At 46.0% G+C, this 17,817-nt stretch overlaps 1 protein-coding gene across 1 annotated transcript in view; it reads right to left on the bottom strand.

Moving 5' to 3' along the window:
• The window catches only part of TGFBR1 (transforming growth factor beta receptor 1), a 33,638-nt gene extending 16,463 nt beyond the window's left edge, over window positions 1–17,175 (bottom strand). The window contains exon 1 of the mRNA XM_056857466.1: window positions 17,119–17,175. The gene's annotated coding sequence lies outside the window, so the exon portion shown is untranslated. The remainder of the gene's footprint in view (window positions 1–17,118) is intronic.
• Window positions 17,176–17,817: the final 642 nt, after the last annotated feature.

The following is a 17,817-nucleotide window of genomic DNA, read 5'->3' as shown; positions in this document are numbered from 1 at the left end:
GCCACGCAGAGAAGGCCTGGAGGGCACCCCCGCTCCCCCCTCCCTCCCAGGCGGGAGGGTAGCAAGCGGTGGGCCCCCGAGCAAACAAGGCGCTGGGGGGGGCAGCCCGCAGCCGATCCTCAGGGAAGGAAGGGAGGAAGGAAAACAGAGAAATGGAGGGGGAGAAAAGGACGGAAGGAGACAAAGAAAGAGACGAGGGAGAGAGGGGGAGAAAGGAGAAAGAGTGATAGAAAAAGAGGAAGAGAGAAAAGCCTCCCCACACACACACACACACACACACCCGCACACGCTGGCCCCACGCAACCGGGCCCCACATAACCGGGCCCAGGGCCCCACGCAACCGGGCCCCAGGCTCCCCACCTCCCCCAACACACACATGGCAACACACGCAGCCCCGCGCGACCAGGCCCCAGCCTCCACGCCCTCCCACCCCGAGTCCACAAAAGGCCCTCCAAGCCCAATCAGCTCCCGCACACATGTTCCACTGCCGGGAGCCACCGGCCTCTCCCCCCCCTCGCCGCTTGACAGGTGGCGAGAGGGGCTTACAGTGTGCTGCGGCGTTCCTGCATGCCGTGACTGTAGGGGGCAGCCTTGGGGGAAGCGTCCCTCCCCCTCCCCCCTCCTCTTGCCGACCAACAGTCAATGAGAGGAGGTCCAATGGGCGCCACCCCCAGGATCACCCTCGGGGAGGGCCGTGCTGTGCTGCGCCTCTGCAGATGGGCCCTGGAGCTCCCGAGGGTCACTGAAAATGTCCTCGGGGGCCACATACGGCCCCTGGGCCGGACGTTCCCCATCCCTGCTCTAGACACATTCTAGCTTATCAACATCCTTCTAAAACTGAAGTGCTCAAAACTGAACACAGTACTCCAAGTGAGGACTAACCAGAGCACTGTTACTATCATTTTGTGTGATCTGAACTCTGTGATCTGATGCAGCCCAAAACCATATTTGCCTTTTTAGCTACCACATCACACTGCTGACTCATGTGTATGATCTACTAAGACCCATAGATCCTTTTCGCATGTGCTACTACCAAGACAAATCTCCCCCATCCTATAATTATGCATTTGATTTTTCCTACTTAAATGCAGACTTTACATTTATCTCTGTTGAAATTAATGTTGTTAGTTTTAGCCCAGTTTTCCAGCCTGTCAAGATCACCCTGAGTCTTGATTCTGTCCTCTATTGTCTTTGCTACCCCTTCCAATTTAGTATCATCTGCAAATTTAATGAGCATCCCATTTCTTCCTTGTTGTGTAAACGCTCTTTCCGATGCCTTTACCATATTCTACAAATGCAAATTCTAGTAAGTACTGTATATAGCTGGGTTCAATGAGGAAGAACTCAATCTAGAAAAAGCACTCTGAAGAATTAGAACAAACTATACACTAGAATAATATTTAAAATGTACATTAAGATTCTCGAGTGCCAGCATCAGAAATAAGTATACAATTTGGAGTGAGCAAAAATAAGTTAAAAAAATATTAAGAGATACAAAGACTTTCCCCCAAACCCAAAGTACAAGAATCTAGAACCTATGCTCTGAATAGTTACCAACATTAATTTTTTTTTAAGTATATCATGTTAATTTTGGTGGGAAGTACTGTCAAGTGGCAGCCGACTTACAGCAACCACATAGTTTTCAGAGCAAGAGATATTCAGAAGTGATTTGCCATTGTCTGCCTCTGCATAGCAACCCAAGTCTTCCTTTGTGGTCTTCCATCCAAGTACTAATCAGGGCCGACACTGCTTAGCTTCTAAGACCGGGCTAGCCTGGACCATGCAGTTTTAGGCTGTATGAATTGCTCAGAATTTCCAACAGCCAAACATAGCTGAACTCAGGAAAATTTGATTCGGATTTTTTAATGTGACTATTGATATAAGAACTAATTGTTACAAACTGGTCATCAATATGCATTTAAATGGAAAACAGATGTTCTACTATTAACCACTGTGTGTGTGTGTTAAGTGCCATCAAGTCGCTTCCGACTTATGCTGACCCTATGGATCCTATAGTTAACAGCCTTGCTCAGATCTTGCAAACTGAGGGCCATGGATTCCTCGATTGAGTCAATCCCTCTCATGTTGGGTAGTGGTTAAGAACGGTGGTTTGGAGCGGTGGAGTCTGATCTGGAGAGCTGGGTTTGATTCCCCACTCCTCCACATGGCGGAGGCTAATCTGGTGAACTGGATTTGTTTCCCCACTCCCACACATGAAGCCAGCTGGGTGACCTTGGACAAGTCATTCTCTCTCAGCCTCACCTACCTCACAGGGTGTCTGTTGTGGGGAGGGGAAGGGAAGGTGATTGTAAGCCGGTTTGAGTCTCCCTTAAGTGGCAGAGAAAGTCGGCATATAAAAACCAACTCTTCTTCTCCTTCTCCTTCCTCCTCTTTTCCTGCTGCCTTACCTTTTCCTAGCATGATCGTCTTTTCCATGATTGTCTCTTCTCATAATTTGGCCAAAGTACGATAGCCTCAGTTTAGTCATTTTAGGTCTAGGTACAGTTTAGGCTTGATCTGATCTATAACCGACTGATTAGTTTTTTTGGCAGTCCATGATATCTGCAACACTCTCTTCCAACACCACATTTCAAAGGAATCTACTATCTTCCTGCAGCTTTCTTCATTGTCCAGCTTTCACACCCATACATAGTAATAGCATGAATTAACTTGACCATGATTGCCAGTGAAACATCCTTACACTTCAGAATCTTTTCTAGCTCTTTGTTGCTCTTCCCAGTCTCCGTCTTCTTCAGATTTCTTGGCTGCAGTCTCCCTTTTGGTTGATGATGAAGCCAAGGAACAGAAAATCTTGAACAATTTCAATTTCTTAATTAAATTTCTTAAGGAAATTAAAACCAAGATTAAGTCCCAACCCCTCGTTAATGATGGCCCCATTTAGCGTCTACGGTAACACAATGGACAGGAAAAAATTTGGATCTATGAGGTATCAAGATATACCGTATATACTCGCGTATAAGCCGAGTTTTTCAGCCCAAAAATGGGCTGAAAAAGCCGGCCTCGGCTTATACGCGGGTCAATACGGGGGGAGGGAGGAAAGAGGAGGGAGGAAGGGGGGAAACTTACCGCCAGCGCCGTGCCGCTTCCTGCCACCGGGAGCGGCCTGGGGCAGCCTCCTGCTGCTGCAGTAAGGCTGCCCCGGCCCCCCCCCAGGCGGCGGCGCCACTTCTCCTTGCCGGGAGTGGCCTGGAGCAGCCTCCTGCAGCTGCAGAGAGGCTGCCCCGGGCCCCCCCAGGCGGCGCCGTTGCTTCTCCCCACCGGGAGCGGCCTGGAGCAGCCTCCTGCAACTGCAGAGAGGCTGCCCCCCCCGGGCGGCGGCAGCGCTTCTCCCCGCCGGGAGCGGCCTGGAGCAGCCTCCTACAACTGCAGGAAGGCTGCCCCAGCCCCCCTCCGGGCGGCGGCGCCGCTTCTTCCTGCCGGGAGCAGCCTGGAGCAGCCTCCTGCAGCTGCAGAGAGGCTGCCCCAGGCCCCCGGGGCCGCGCCGCCGCTTCCTGCTGCCGGGAGCGGCCTAGGGCAGCCTCCTGCAGCTGCAGGAAGGCTGCCCCGCCCCCCGGGCCGCGCCGCCGCCACCGGACCCTCGCCGCTGGAGAGCCCTGTAAGGTAAGCCTGCGGGGGGGGGGAGGGGTTATAAGCCGACCCTCGGCTTATACGCGGGTGCCTAATTTTTCCCCATTTTTGGGGAGAAATTAGGCACCTCGGCTTATACGCGGGTCGGCTTATACATGGGTATATACGGTAATTAAAGAAGATGGAACATTTAGAACATTGGCAGATATTCAGGAAATTCATCCGCTGATGTCTTGGATGACATATCACCAGCTTATGTCGAGATTTAAGGAAGACTGTACAATAAGGGGCAAACTTAGAAAGGAGACAGAATTTGAACAACTAATGGGCAAAGCAACGCAACATCTCCTAGGAAAGATTTATAAACTTTTAATATCTTTTGATACAGAGGAAGAACAAGTTAAAGCCTGTCAAATTAAATGGATGGAGAATTTTAACGAAACTATAACGATTGAAGAATGGGAACAGCTCTTTCAAAAAAATTATAAGTTTTCACTTTGTCAAAGTATCCAGGAAAACTGGCTCTAGATGCTGCACACCTTCTTCGGGACTCTGCTGGAAATGTCACAAAATCAGAGGCACCTTTTACCATTGCTGGTGGACATGCGAAGTTGTCCAGAAATTCTGGAAAAAAATTCATATGAATCTCGAAGGCATCTTGGGACAGAGCATAAAATATGATCCTAAACTTTTCCTCCTGAATAAATCATCAGACACCATGAATAAGGACCAACAGATCATATCAAAATATCTTGTAACGGCGGCGAGAGTTGTCCTGGCATCACTTTGGAAAACAGATAAGACTCCAACACTACAAACATGGATAGCCAAATCCTTAGAATATATTACGATGGCACAATTAACAGAATATATGAAAGATAACACATAAAAACAGAATCAAGAAAGGTGGAAATCTTTTTATAAATACATCACAACCACCAGACAAAATGATTAATCAATCTTAAGCTACTTATATAAGAAAGTATGGAATATGGTATTATACCCGGTAGAGGGGTAGACATACTTATTAAAATGACATTTAACTACTATTATTTCCTTTCCCCCGTTTTTCCCTTCTGTATACCCAACTAACAATGAAAAAATAAATAAAACATATTTGGAAGGGGAAAAAAAGAATCTTTTCTAGCTCCTTCATGGCTGCCCTTCCCAGTCTCCATCTTCTTCAGATTTCTTGGCTGCAGTCTCCCTTTTGGTTGATGATGGAGCCAAGGAACAGAAAATCTTGAACAATTTCAATTTCTTCATCATCAACCTTAATGTTGTGTAATTCCCCTGTAGTCATTACTTTTGTCTTCTTGATGTTCAGCTGTAATCCTACTGTGGCTCTTTCTGCTTTGACCTTCATATGCAGTCATTTCAAGCCTTTGCTATTTTCTGCCAGTAATATGGTGTCATCTGCATATCTCAAATTGTTAATGTTCCTTCCATCAACTTTCACTCCACATCTAATCCAGCTTTCCTTATGATAGGTTCTGCATATAGATTGAAGAGATAGGGAGATTTTCTTCTAAAATTCTCTCGCATGCGCCGGTAACCAATGTAAATTTGCCATACAATCTCTAGTGCCTCTTCCTCTTCTGAATCCAGTTTGAACATCTGGCATTTTTGGTTCCATATATGGTAACAGTTGTAAGATTTTGAGCATCACTTTACTCGTGTGAGAAATTAATGCGATGGTCTGATAGTTGCTGCAATCTTTGACATTTCCTTTTTTGAGAATTGGAATATAAACTGGCTGAATATTGTCGAAGGCTTTCACGGTCAGAGTTCATTGGTTCTTGTAGGTTATCCGGGCTATAAACTGGCTGCTTCCAGTCTGTAGGCCATTGTTTTGTTTTGCATATTTGATGGCATATATTTTTGTCACGATTTTGATGGTCTCTGTTTCTGTGGTTTGGAACAGCTCTACTGATATCCCATTTGCTCCTGGTAATGTTTCTCCAAATTGCTCTCAGTGCAGCTTTCACTTCACTTTCTAAAACTGTAGGTTCTTCTTCAAAAGATTCTTCTTGAAAGGAATCTGTCATCCTTTCATCTCTTCTGTATAGTTCTTCAGTGTATTGTTCCTACCTTTTCTTTATTTTGTCCTGTTCAGTTAATGTAGTCCCATGTTGATCTTTCAGCTTGCCTCACTGTCCTTTAAATTTCCCTTTGATTTCTTGGATCTTGTGAAACAGATCTCTTGGTCTTCCTTTTTTGTTGTTCTCTTCTATTTCTTTACACTGGTTATTATAATAGTTCTCTTTGTCTCTAAGTACGAGTCATTGGAATGATGCATTTAGACATTTGATTGTTTCCGTCACTTTTTACTTTTGCTTCTACCTTTAGAATTTTTAAGAGTTTCCTCATTCATCCATCGAGGCTTTTCATTTCCTACAGGAATAGTTTTTGCATATTCTTCCTTGATAATATCTCTAGTTTCAACCCATAGTTCTTATGGTTTACATTCACTTGAAGACAGAGTGGGAAATATTTATGAAGGACGTCTTTTGAGTTTTATTCTGGTGCCTCAGCAGTTATTTTATTTCAACAAAATCTGTATCATACTTTAAACTCCTATACTGTTCTCATTATCTCTCATATGTATTTCTGTGTCTTCTTCAATTTAACAGGGTCTTCTTCGGAAGCTCCTACTCCTGAATGATTTGTTCCCATGGCCAATATTACACCTTATTTTGCTGCTTCTCAGGATGCTTGACCACCACAAAGAAGGCCAGTACAGATGCCCTATCTAGCAACTACAGGGCTTCCAAATGCACTTCATCTAGGTTCATGTACACACTTGCCTCATTACAGCTTGCTGAGCCAGGTAAGTAATCACCACTAAAAGCAGCACTTCCCCTGTCCTTTTGGAACATATGCAAAAACAAAAATAGAGGCAGAATGCTAGGCTGTACAGACTTGTCACATTTTCCTCATAAATGCCAACCAATGCACACAAGGGTGAGTAAAAAAAAAAATACTAAGGATTTCAGGCTCCATGTACCATGCTTCGCAGCAAACCCAATCTGAACATTGGCAGCCTCAGACTCACTTTGCTTAGCACCTTTCCACACAGCCTTAGGGCGGATTATCTTTGCCTGCTGTTAATTATCTCAGCAGCCTTTGTTCTCCATCTCCACTGTAAGTGCAAGGTTTATCATGCTATTCGTGGCCAAAAAGAATATGAACCTGAGGAGCCTATCCCTCACCACTGCTAGATCAGAATTATCCCGCCAATGGAGAACTCTGAGTCCTTTCCTACTCAGGATCCCATTGTGAAAACAGCTGAGCAGGAGGTGGAAACATATCACTATCTTCTGAATCTCATTAACAGAGACACAGCTGTGAAACAATGCAAACTTTTATTTCGCAGATATAAGATACTAGACTGAAGGAGTTTAGGATATCAGCTAAGTTCTGCTCCTCCCCTGACCATGCCTCAAATGCTGCCCAATTCTGGTCCTTGACAGTTATGCCCTGTCAAGTGACCAAAGTCCACTGCAGTCAATAGGATCAGAAGAGGGTAACTGTTCTTATAATCGCACTGCACTGACAACTGCAAATGAGGTAGTTGGGTGCTCTGCTGCATCATACCAATTCATTGCTGGATCAGCGAAGAAACAGAAAGGGCAAGATGCCATAGAAAGGTTCAGGCAGCTAACTGCACATTGTACCCAGCCATGTACATGATAACAAAGAATGCCCAAAAACTCTTTGCATCTTATGTTAGCTGCTATCAACTTAGATTTCCTGTTTGCTACCATGGCCGCTTTGAATATTTTCTACACAGAAGAGCAATACAGTAGTTTCCAAAATTAATAAATGATAATAAACATAAAGTGCCTCTACAGTCAAGCATTATTCAAGATATGCTACCCTGACACAACACCTAGTACTTTTCTGCAGAATCATTTTGGCAGCAAGATAATAGGACATCTAGCCTATCTTTACAAGATTAACCGTGCATTCCTGAGCTGCGCTGGCAGCCAGGACGGATGTCTTCAGGAAGCCGGCGAAGGCCTCTGCCGGTGCAAGTGCCCACAGCACTGGGTTGCAGGTCTGGACACCGGTCGCTGCAGTGCCGGGCCCGGATGCCAACAGAGCCTGCCACTGGCGTCCGGACGCCGGCAAAGGCCGCGGCGGAGTCCCGGGACACGTTCCTGGGGCATCCCGGGAGGCGTTCCCAGGGCATCACGGCGCTGGCTGGGGGTGGGGCCGCCATTATGGCTTGGAAATGCCCCCTTTTATTTTTGAAGAGATACACCACCTTTTAGGTGGTGTATGATTTTTGGCACCAGCCAGCGCCGCTGCGTTGCCTCCTAAGCCCAGCACAGGCATTCCGCTCAGGAATGCACTGTAAATGTTTAAAAGGACTTAAGGCCCCTAGACTTAAGGTCACTGGAAAAGACAGTCATGCTAGAAAAAGTTGCGGGCAGCAGGAAAAGAGGAAGACCCAACAAGAGATGGATTGACTCAATAAAGGAAGCCACAGCCTTCAATTTGCAAGATCTGAGCAAGGCTGTCAAAGATAGGACATCTTGGAGGACTTTCATTCATAGGGTCGCCATGAGTCGGAACCGACTTGACGGCACTTAACACACACACAAGGCCCCTGGTGAGACATTAAAGTTTTATCAACTATCAAAGAACTTAATTAGGGCAAATTATGGGGAGTGAACTAAAATATTATCCAATTATTAACTGCACACAGAAACATGGTTATACCAGTCAGATCCCAAAGTGACATCTCCAGCACTGTTCAGTCTCAAGAACAGCTGTAGACAATGGTTTTCAAACTGTGTCCAAGACCATCCTGGAATTGTTTAGAAGCTTAACAGGAGTTCCTCAATGAGAGTATTTATGCATTTATTTACAGAATTTATAGTCTGCTTTTCTTTTTGAAAAAGACTCTCTCTATGACACCTTGCTCATAGCTATTGATCTGCTCCTGCAATATTCAGCTGTGGGGAACTGTTAGGACCTCTCATCCACATTCATTTCAACACCAGGGGTAGGTCCAACAGGCCTGTCCAGTATGCAACCAAGATTATGCCACACAGTCTTCAGAGTTCTGAGGCATCTTAGTAGAAGAGTCAGCCTGGAAAAGGGTTCAAAGGGGTTCATCTGCCACTCTCTCTAGTCACCAGTTGTTGAGCAAACCAACAAGCACAGCCTCAATGTTCAAGCCTAAAGCAAAAGCAGGGGTGGACGATAAACTGAGAGCCATCTAGTCACAACATTTACCCAAAAGACAAGGTTGGAAACAGGAAAGTAGCTGCCTATGGAACCTAAATCTGAAGGCAGATTTGTTTAAGCAGAAATCAAGCTACTATAGATGCAAAGCCATCTGGCACTCAGGTCTCTCTGAATGATGCATTCATAAAAGCTCTGGAAACAAAGCAACCAATTTCTTCTTGTGGGATTTCACCAGCCAGAATAGGCACAGATCAAACTCACAGACATTACACTCATACTTCCTAAGTGCCTCCTTGGTATCAGCAGGCAAAGCAGAAGGAAACCATTATAATCATTACAATCTCCCACACTGCCTTTGAACTAGCAGCACACATGTCAACTTGCATGTAATTAACTCTCCCACACAACACACACAAAGTAGGTGGTAAACACAGGATAGCTCAACCTCCAGATGGAGACAGTTTACTTAATGTATTTAATATACTTGTATATAGCATTCTTCCCAAGGCAGTACACAAATACAAACAGTAATGTACAATAATGATCCACAATTGTAATAAAATCTACTGCAAAAACACCCCAAAAATATCAGAGTAAGATTAAAATCTAGCAGCAAAATGAAAAACCAGTAGCAGCACATACCAAAGAATAAAAGCAGTACTGAAGAACAACAATAACAATTCACATTTACCAACAAGTCATTTACTATCCAGAGTAGTTCTATTAGAGAGAAGTAACAACAGCCATGAAAGATTCTTCCCACCATTACTACTACCACGGCATTAAGGAATTCAGGCACAGATCAGGCACCACCATGTGCTAGTCATTTCCCCTCATGCCTCACAATATTAAGGTTGCCCATAAACTGATGGAGGGGATTCTCAGTGCAGAGAATACAGAAATGAACTACTTCACTGCTAGAGCATATACCTGTCGGCAATCCAAAATATATCCAGATACACAAAAGGGGGAGGGAGGCAACTGTTAAGTACCTGCATGGTTGACTCATAAGACCATCTAAGCCCCCCACAAGTCTTCCTAGCAGCCACTGAAAAAAATGCCAAGAATGTATGTGAAATCTGGACTTCAAGATATGAATCCTCAGATCCAAATTTCTTGCTTGCCAACTAGAGATGTGGAACTTCCAGAAAATTTGAGACTGGTCTGGCCAGGGAGGGGGTTAAAACACATGGCTGGCTGGGAAGGCTAAGATCTTGAACGGCCTTGCGCTCCCCACTTTTGATGGGGTCCAGTTGACACTTTCTGACTCAGTTAAGAAAGTAAGACCCAGAATTATTGTTGTAGAAGTAGGAGCCACAGAGAGGCATTCCACCAGTTTACTTAAGCCAGAAAAATAGCCCCCTATCTTGATTTAGCATGGATCAACATGGCCAGGTTGGCTACGAGCATCTTGGGGCTAGACTACTGTAATACATGGGTCTGCTCTTAAAGTTAACTTGGAAACTCCATTGGCTCAGAATGTGGCAGCCTGGTTACTTGTGAGTGCTAGACAGAACATGCATGTCACACCAATCCTGCAGCTGCTCCTCTGGCTACTGATCAGTTACTCACTTCAAGGTACTGATTATAACATACAAACCTCTTCATGGCCTGGACCCAAATAACCCCAGGACTGCCTCTCCTGCCATGCTCTGCCATAACAATTTCACACACCTGCACAAAGTCTTCTGAAGGTTCCTCCCTGCAAATGGGTAAGATCCGCAACTGCCCATTCACACACATTCCCTGTGGAGGCTCCCAGCTTATGAGATGACCTGCCTCAAGAGATCAGGAGGGCTCCCACAATTGTATCATTCCACCAAATGTGCAAAAGAGCAGAAGGACACTCTTATAATGAATCAGAAATGTGTTACATGGAACAGTCCTATGAGAAAGCTCTAGGGTCTACTGCAATGATCACTATTATCATTTATTGTTATAGGTATCATCTGTTATTTACAGCACTGTCTGGAACCTTGTAACCCCTCATTTTGCATTGGTCGAACAATATCTTAGATTTAGGCAGTTTGCTTTTTCTCATTGTCACATTTGTATTCCTAGTGCTTTTCTATTCTTCTTTGGATGTCTTATGTTGCATGACTACATTTTCTCTCTCTTTCTATGATCTGTAATCTGACTCAAGTCTCAGAGAGAAAGGCGAGATGTAAACAAGCTACATAAATACTTTCTTATCAACATTAAATCTACATAGTGTATAAAATAATACTGCCATACTGATGAAACTGGAAAATATAAATGGTTTAATTTCCCAGAAGAAAAACTGCAAATATACACAGTACTACAGAGACAGAGCTGCAAACCACTAGACCCTCTATTACCACACTACACATCTTCGTTTTTGCCAATTCAGAAGTACAAAAATACAAGCTGAAAGTTTAAAACACAAACGTAGTAAAAAAAAAACAGACTGTCTTATTTGAACTGTCACATACTGTCACAACAGGACTAACACAGCCCATTCCTGAACTCCGAGGATGAAAATCCTCAGGAGGCCACGAAGGGGCTGTGCCAGCATTGCCCTCCCCCCCCCCCCCCGTGCTGGGGCCTGGCCTACTTATGCTGCCATGAGTGGCCCCAATGCCAGCGGGGAGGCCTGGAAGCTGGTTTGTCAGATGGGCAATCCACCGGCGTCCCACCGGCGTAAAGGCCAGTGCCAGCCTCCCACCAGTGTAAAGGCCCATGCCGGCATTCCAGGTGTGCCGGCATCCTGGGAGGCGTTCCAGGGGGGCAGGGCTGCCTGTAGGCATCTCCGGGTCCCCTTTCGGCCCTGGATGCCAGCACCGAGAATGGGCTTACAGCATATTTGAATATCATGTTGAACTTTTAAACACTGAAAACACTGAACTCTTCAATAGCGTATTACCATCATTCACATCATAGCATATTAACTGTGGACAGAGTTAATCCCTTTTAAACATTAACTATATCCTCAAAAAACATTGTATATGTCTACAGTAGACACATGAATTCTGATTCTTTAATTCTATCAATTGTCATATAAAAAAGTCTTCACACATTTTGAGGGTATAAAACTTTGCCCTTATAAACATTTCACTCATTCAGGTTTGTTTTTCTACAGTGCTTTACAAGATTTCCAAAAACTGGAAGAAGTCTTTTCAAAAAGATCTTGAAACTTTCCAACCTTCCAATTTCTACTGCCACCCAAAAATTTCCCACAATAGAAAAAAGAAATATTTGTAATCTGTGAAATCATCTGAGATTCTTCTTATAACTTATGTTTAATGTAAAACATGTAATATACACTAGTAATCTGTTTATACCAAAGATGGCATCAAAAGAAATTGGTAGAAACATTCTGAAAGTTCTCTGTTACTTCAAAACAAACCTACTTATCAATAAACCAGGAAAACTGTCGATGGGGACAACTGGTGAATATTTCAATAAAATGCATTTTTAAATACCTGTGCTGTAAGTACAGCGTACATTACTTTCATGCATACACTATTCATAACTGGGTTTGTGTAAGCACTACACAAGAAAAAGCCCTGGAAAAGACAGCTGTACATATTGAAAATGCAGAATCTATTTTGTAACAGCTGCTAAACGTATCACCACGGCCAGCTCCATGTAGAGAAGATGCACTTGTATATGACTGACATCAGTACATCATCTGTTTTCTCAAACTGTGAAACGCCACTCCAAGTTCTGCTGAGGATTGCTTTGGCATGCCTCATTATGAATTACTTCTGTTTTTGCACAGGAAAAGGAAGCCTGACAATCTTATTTTACGCAGAATCAGGCATAGGGTCAGGCTGTAAAAGAGACTATGTTTTCTACATCCCATTCAATGTAGTCAATTCTTTCACTTGTTTCATAAACGAAAGCACATGAATGTAAAGAAACAGGATGCAGCAGCCTACTAAACAGCTAATATATTTCTAGCCACAAATACCCAGTGCTAGACAGCCCCTCTACTGACCTGCTGGGACAATTTCTCCCTGAATATTCCCTACGGAACAAAGCCAGGCTGTGGTAAAGTTGTGCAAAATGATCCTGTTTGTTAAAAACAAAGGTGTGAGTTGGGTATTCCAATTTTCTAAAAGACTGGGCGGGTTGGAAAGGAGCTCTGCCACAAATAGGATGTGGAGCCAACCCATCTGCTCTAGAATCCCCCATTGTAAATGTGGATCGATTCAGTGGTGAGGAATGCACACTTTATTATGGCATCATTTGTTTATAGCTTGTCCCTCTCTCCCATCGAGCTCCAGGCAGCATGCACTGAGTACCCAGCTAGCTTCTCCTCCAGGCACTGTCCAGATTCTCATCTGCTTGTGATTTCTTTTCCCCCTTTTTTTTAACAATTCATTCATTGATTATACTTATACTGCTCTTTCTAAATAAATAAAGCATTTTAAGATCTAACTGGAAAATAGTCAGGATACAGCAGGATCTGATCCCTTTGATGTAGTTGTTAAAGTGCTACAACCTGACACACTGGATCACAAATCAATTACAGTACTTAGATAACATGTGTATCAGAGAAGTCTGAATTAAACTACAATGATAATGCATTATGATATTGGTCAAGAATACTGGATATGCGCCACTGAAATGCCACAATATATACCGGATCCACAATTTTCATGCTGAAAGACATGGCATGAACATTCAAAACAATGCATTTTGGTGGCTTAGAGTCTACATATAAATATGATGACCCATCACCAGATATGGGTGTTATACCATTGCAGGGTTCCAACAGAGCCATACTTCATTTTGCACTTTGCTGGCACAAGTATAAACTTATGATTAGACTATAGATTTTAAGGCACTGCTTGCATAAGGAAAACGCACGAGGACCTGTGCTTCAGATCCAGACAGCAACATGTCAGATTAACGCTTGTTATGATTCTCTCCGTCTTGGATGTGCATGCAAAAGTGCATCAGGATTCAAGCTTCATACATACGTTTTTGTGCCACAAGAGGCAATTAATGCATGATTTTTATGACGCAGTCCACGGGGCATGCATGAATGATTAGGATTTAGAATATCTTAATGTAAAAGCCATAAGGATCAATGACTCAGATCAATGATTCTGTGATACAGAATCTGGTTCTATTATTTTAATGTTGTTTGTGGACAGATGTAATTTATAGGTAGAGTTAACAAAAAATTATCTGCCTGCAAAATCAGGATCATGAACATACATACTACAGTTCTATGTTTCTGAACCACATCAGAGACGCTGGATGCAACACTGTCATGATACTGCTGGTGATCCCGAATATGAACTAGGTTTATAAGATTGATTTGAAACTTTTGCTTTTAAGCTACAAAAAAAGCCACCCACAATAATTTGCATTGTCAATTTAGAGTCTAGCTCCAAAGTAGTGTTATAATGTGTTGATTCTTTACTTTTCACTCAGTAGTAACCTCTGATCATCCAGTGGATTTGGGGTGCCCTCTTGACAAAGTCATATAAATTCAAACTTGAGATCTACAACTGTTTAATGTCATGGGGCCACAAAATGGCAATCTGTGATTTATGCAATACAATTTGGGGTCAGAGATTCAAGCTCTGATAAGCCAGCGATGTTCATAATGTATATAAAATCACGAGAATCCAAGCTTCAAATTTAAATTCTATATCATGCTTAATCTATAATATTTACCATATTTATCGCATAGTGAGTTTAAAAAGACTGCATAAAGAAACCAGGAAATATGAGTAGATATGCTTCAAATTTGGCTATACTCAATGCAACAGATTTCTGTGGTGTAATCAAGTGTAATCAAGTTTCAGAAAAGGAAGAGGCACTAGAGATCATATTGCAAATATACGCTGGTTACTGGAGAATACGAGAGAATTTCAGAAGAAAATCAGCTTGTGTTTCATAGATTACAGCAAAGCTTTTGACTGTGTGGATAATGAAAAGCTATGGCTGGTTTTAAAGGAAATGGGTGTGCCACTACATCTGATCGTTTTGATGCGCAACCTGTACTCTGGACAAGAGCCACAGTTAGAACAGAATATGGAGAAAAAGAATGATTTCCAATTGGCAAAGGTGTCAGACAAGGATGTATTTTATCTCCCTATCTCTTCAATCTATATGCAGAACATATAATTAGGAAAGCTGGATTAGATGTAGATGAAGGTGGAGTGAATATTGGAGGGAGGAACACTAATAATTTGAGATATGCTGATGACACTACATTATTGGCAGAAAATAGTAAAGATTTGAAACGACTACAGCTGAAAGTTAAAAGAGAAAGTGCCAAAGCAGGACTACAGCTGAACATCAAGAAAACAAAAGTAATGACTACAGGAGAATTACACAACTTTAATGTTGACAATGAGGAAATTGAAATTGTTCAAGACTTTCTATTCCTTGGCTCCACCATCAACCAAAAGGGAGACTGCAGCCAAGAAATCAGAAGGAGATTGAGACTGGGAAGGGCAGCCATGAAGGAGCTAGAAAAGATTCTGAAGTGTAAGGATGTGTCACTGGCCACCAAGACTAGATTAATTCATTACATCGTATTCCCTATTACTATGCATGGGTGTGAAAGCTGGACAGTGAAGAAAGCTGACAGGAAGATTCCTTTGAAATGTGGTGTTGGAGGAGAGTGTTACGGATTCCGTGGATTGCCAAAAAAAAAAAAAAAAATCAGTGGGTTATAGACCAAATCAAGCCTGAACTGACCATAGAAGCTAAAATGACTAAACTGAGGCTGTCGTATTTTGGTCATGTCATGAGATGACAAGAGTCACTGGAAAAGACAGTCATGCTAGGAAAAGTTGAGGGCAGCAGAAAAAGAGGAAGACCCAACAAGAGATGGATTGACTCAATAAAGGAAGCTACAGCCTTCAATTTGCAAGATCTGAACAAGGCTATAAAAGATAGGACATTTTGGAGGACTTTCATTCATAGGGTCGCCATGAGTCGGAAGCGACTTGACGGCACTTAACACACACACACACAATCAAGTGACAAGGGAAACTGGGTTTATAGTCCATTTCTGTGGTCCTGGTATACCAATCACACATTTTCATGTAAAAACGTCTAGATGAAACCAGACTCCCAAATTACAACAACAGAGAGAACAGCTTTCAGCCCGCATTTTTTCTGAGCAACATTCCTTAAAATCACTACCCTTTCCTCAGCATTAGGGCGCTTCCACTTCAAACCAAAACACAGTGGCCATTTATGCCTAGGAGGTTTTGCCTTGGATGTGCCGCTCTCTAGAGGCCCATTTCCCCCCCCCCCATCCGAATTCTCAAAACTCCACAATAAGCCCCCATGCAGAGTTGTGAGAATTTGGATGGGGGGGAGATGTGCCTCTAGAGAGCGGCACATCCAAGGCAAACCCTCCCATGCATTTTTCTCCAGTTACTGAAAACCGATGCGGATTTAGCTCAAAACTTTCTTCCAAGCGAGTTACAGCCCAAGGAGAAGACACCGAGCGAGCCGCCGTCCCCTGGCGAACTTTCCCAGCCCCCATTGTCACGGCCCGCGCGGCCAGGGAGGGAGAGGCGCCTTCTGCTCGGACTGCAACGCTTCCGCCGGCCCTGAAACGCCGCGGCGAACCATCGAGGCACGGGGGGTGGGGGTGGGGGGTCTTCTGTATTTGGGGCCAGCAACCCCCACCAGCCAGGAGGAAAGCAGGTGTGTGTGTGTGGGGGGGGTGAGTGGTGGCCCGGGCGCCCGCCAGCTGAACGACAGCCAGAGGCCGCTGACCCCTTCCCTTCTGGGGGGAGGTCAAAAGCGTCCGCCGCCCCCTCCCCCTCCCCGCCTCGGACACGGGATGCATCTGCGCCCTGCAGCATCTGGCCGAAAAGCGCTGGGGAACCGGGGGGGGGGGTCTTGAAAGGAGACCCTGCGGACCACGCGGGGTGTCTGTGAGTGGGGGGGGGGTGTCTGAGGGGGGGGGGAGCTTTCGGAGGGGAGATGCTCCGCGGTCCCGTGCGGGGAGGAGAGTTTCCTCCCGCCTCCCAGGCGCGGCCGGGAAACTTCCCGCCAGCGCCAAGTCTCTCCACACAGACACAGAAAACGCGGCCCACGGTGAGGTCGGCCGGGGCGGGCGCCGAGGGGAAGAGAGCGGGTCCGCCGGGCCGGGAGAGAGGGAGGGAGGAGCCCGTCGGGGCGCGGCGGCCTTTGTGAGGGGAGGGAGAGGGGAGGCGGCGGCCGCGAGGCCCCGGCTGCTGTCTCACAGCCCCGAGCGGGCCAGGCGCTGCCCGGTCCACCTCTTCCCTGGTTGGCCCCCGGGGCAGCGCCATGTTGCCTGGGGGGGAGGGGAGAGGAGAAGACGGCCGCCGCCCCCCCCTTCGGCCCGTGAGAGCCACTCACCCGTCGTCGCCTGAGGGAGGAGGAGGAGGACGAGGAGGAGGAAGAGGGCCGGCCCGGCCAGCCTTGCCGCCGCGCAGGCCGGGCTGTGGCCCCGCAGACGACTCTGAGGAGAGGCCGTGAGAGCCGCCGCCATTGTCCCGTCCCGGCCCCGCCGCCGCCGCCGCCGCCTCAGGCGCCCCTCGCACAGCCCCAGAGAGGCCGCCTCAGGCCCCGCCCCTCGCCACGTCCCGGCCCCGCCCCCCAGACAGGCACAGGCGCTTCCCCCTCCCCTCTCGCAGAGGAACTGCCAGGCGGGCTGCGGCGGCGGCCGGGGGGGGGGGAGACGGGGCCCTGCAGGGCGCCCCCTGATTGGGTAGCGGCGACGCTTGGCCACGCCCACCGCCGGCCGACCTGCCGATGCAGCCCCAACAACAAACCAGAAGCGCGCGGCGGCGGGAGAGGGAGGTCCGCGAAGGGGCCGGGGTGCGCGCACGCGCCGGAGCGAGCGCTGTCCCGTCCCCGGGGCTCGGGGGCACGACGTCGGCCTCTGCGGAAGGTTGCAAAGAGCCCGGCCCGGGGTTGGGTGCAATTGCGGGTCTTGTTTGCAAAAGCTTCGCAGACTGTGGCCCTTGATGCGCGGGAGGTTTGGCCTCGGGTGTGCCGCTCTCTGGGTGCGCAGTTGCCCCATCGCAATTCTCAACACGCCACAATCAGCCCCCA

Source organism: Euleptes europaea, chromosome 11 (genome assembly GCF_029931775.1).
Source record: "Euleptes europaea isolate rEulEur1 chromosome 11, rEulEur1.hap1, whole genome shotgun sequence".
NCBI lineage: Eukaryota > Metazoa > Chordata > Lepidosauria > Squamata > Sphaerodactylidae > Euleptes > Euleptes europaea.
This window is presented reverse-complemented; position numbering and strand designations above follow the sequence as displayed.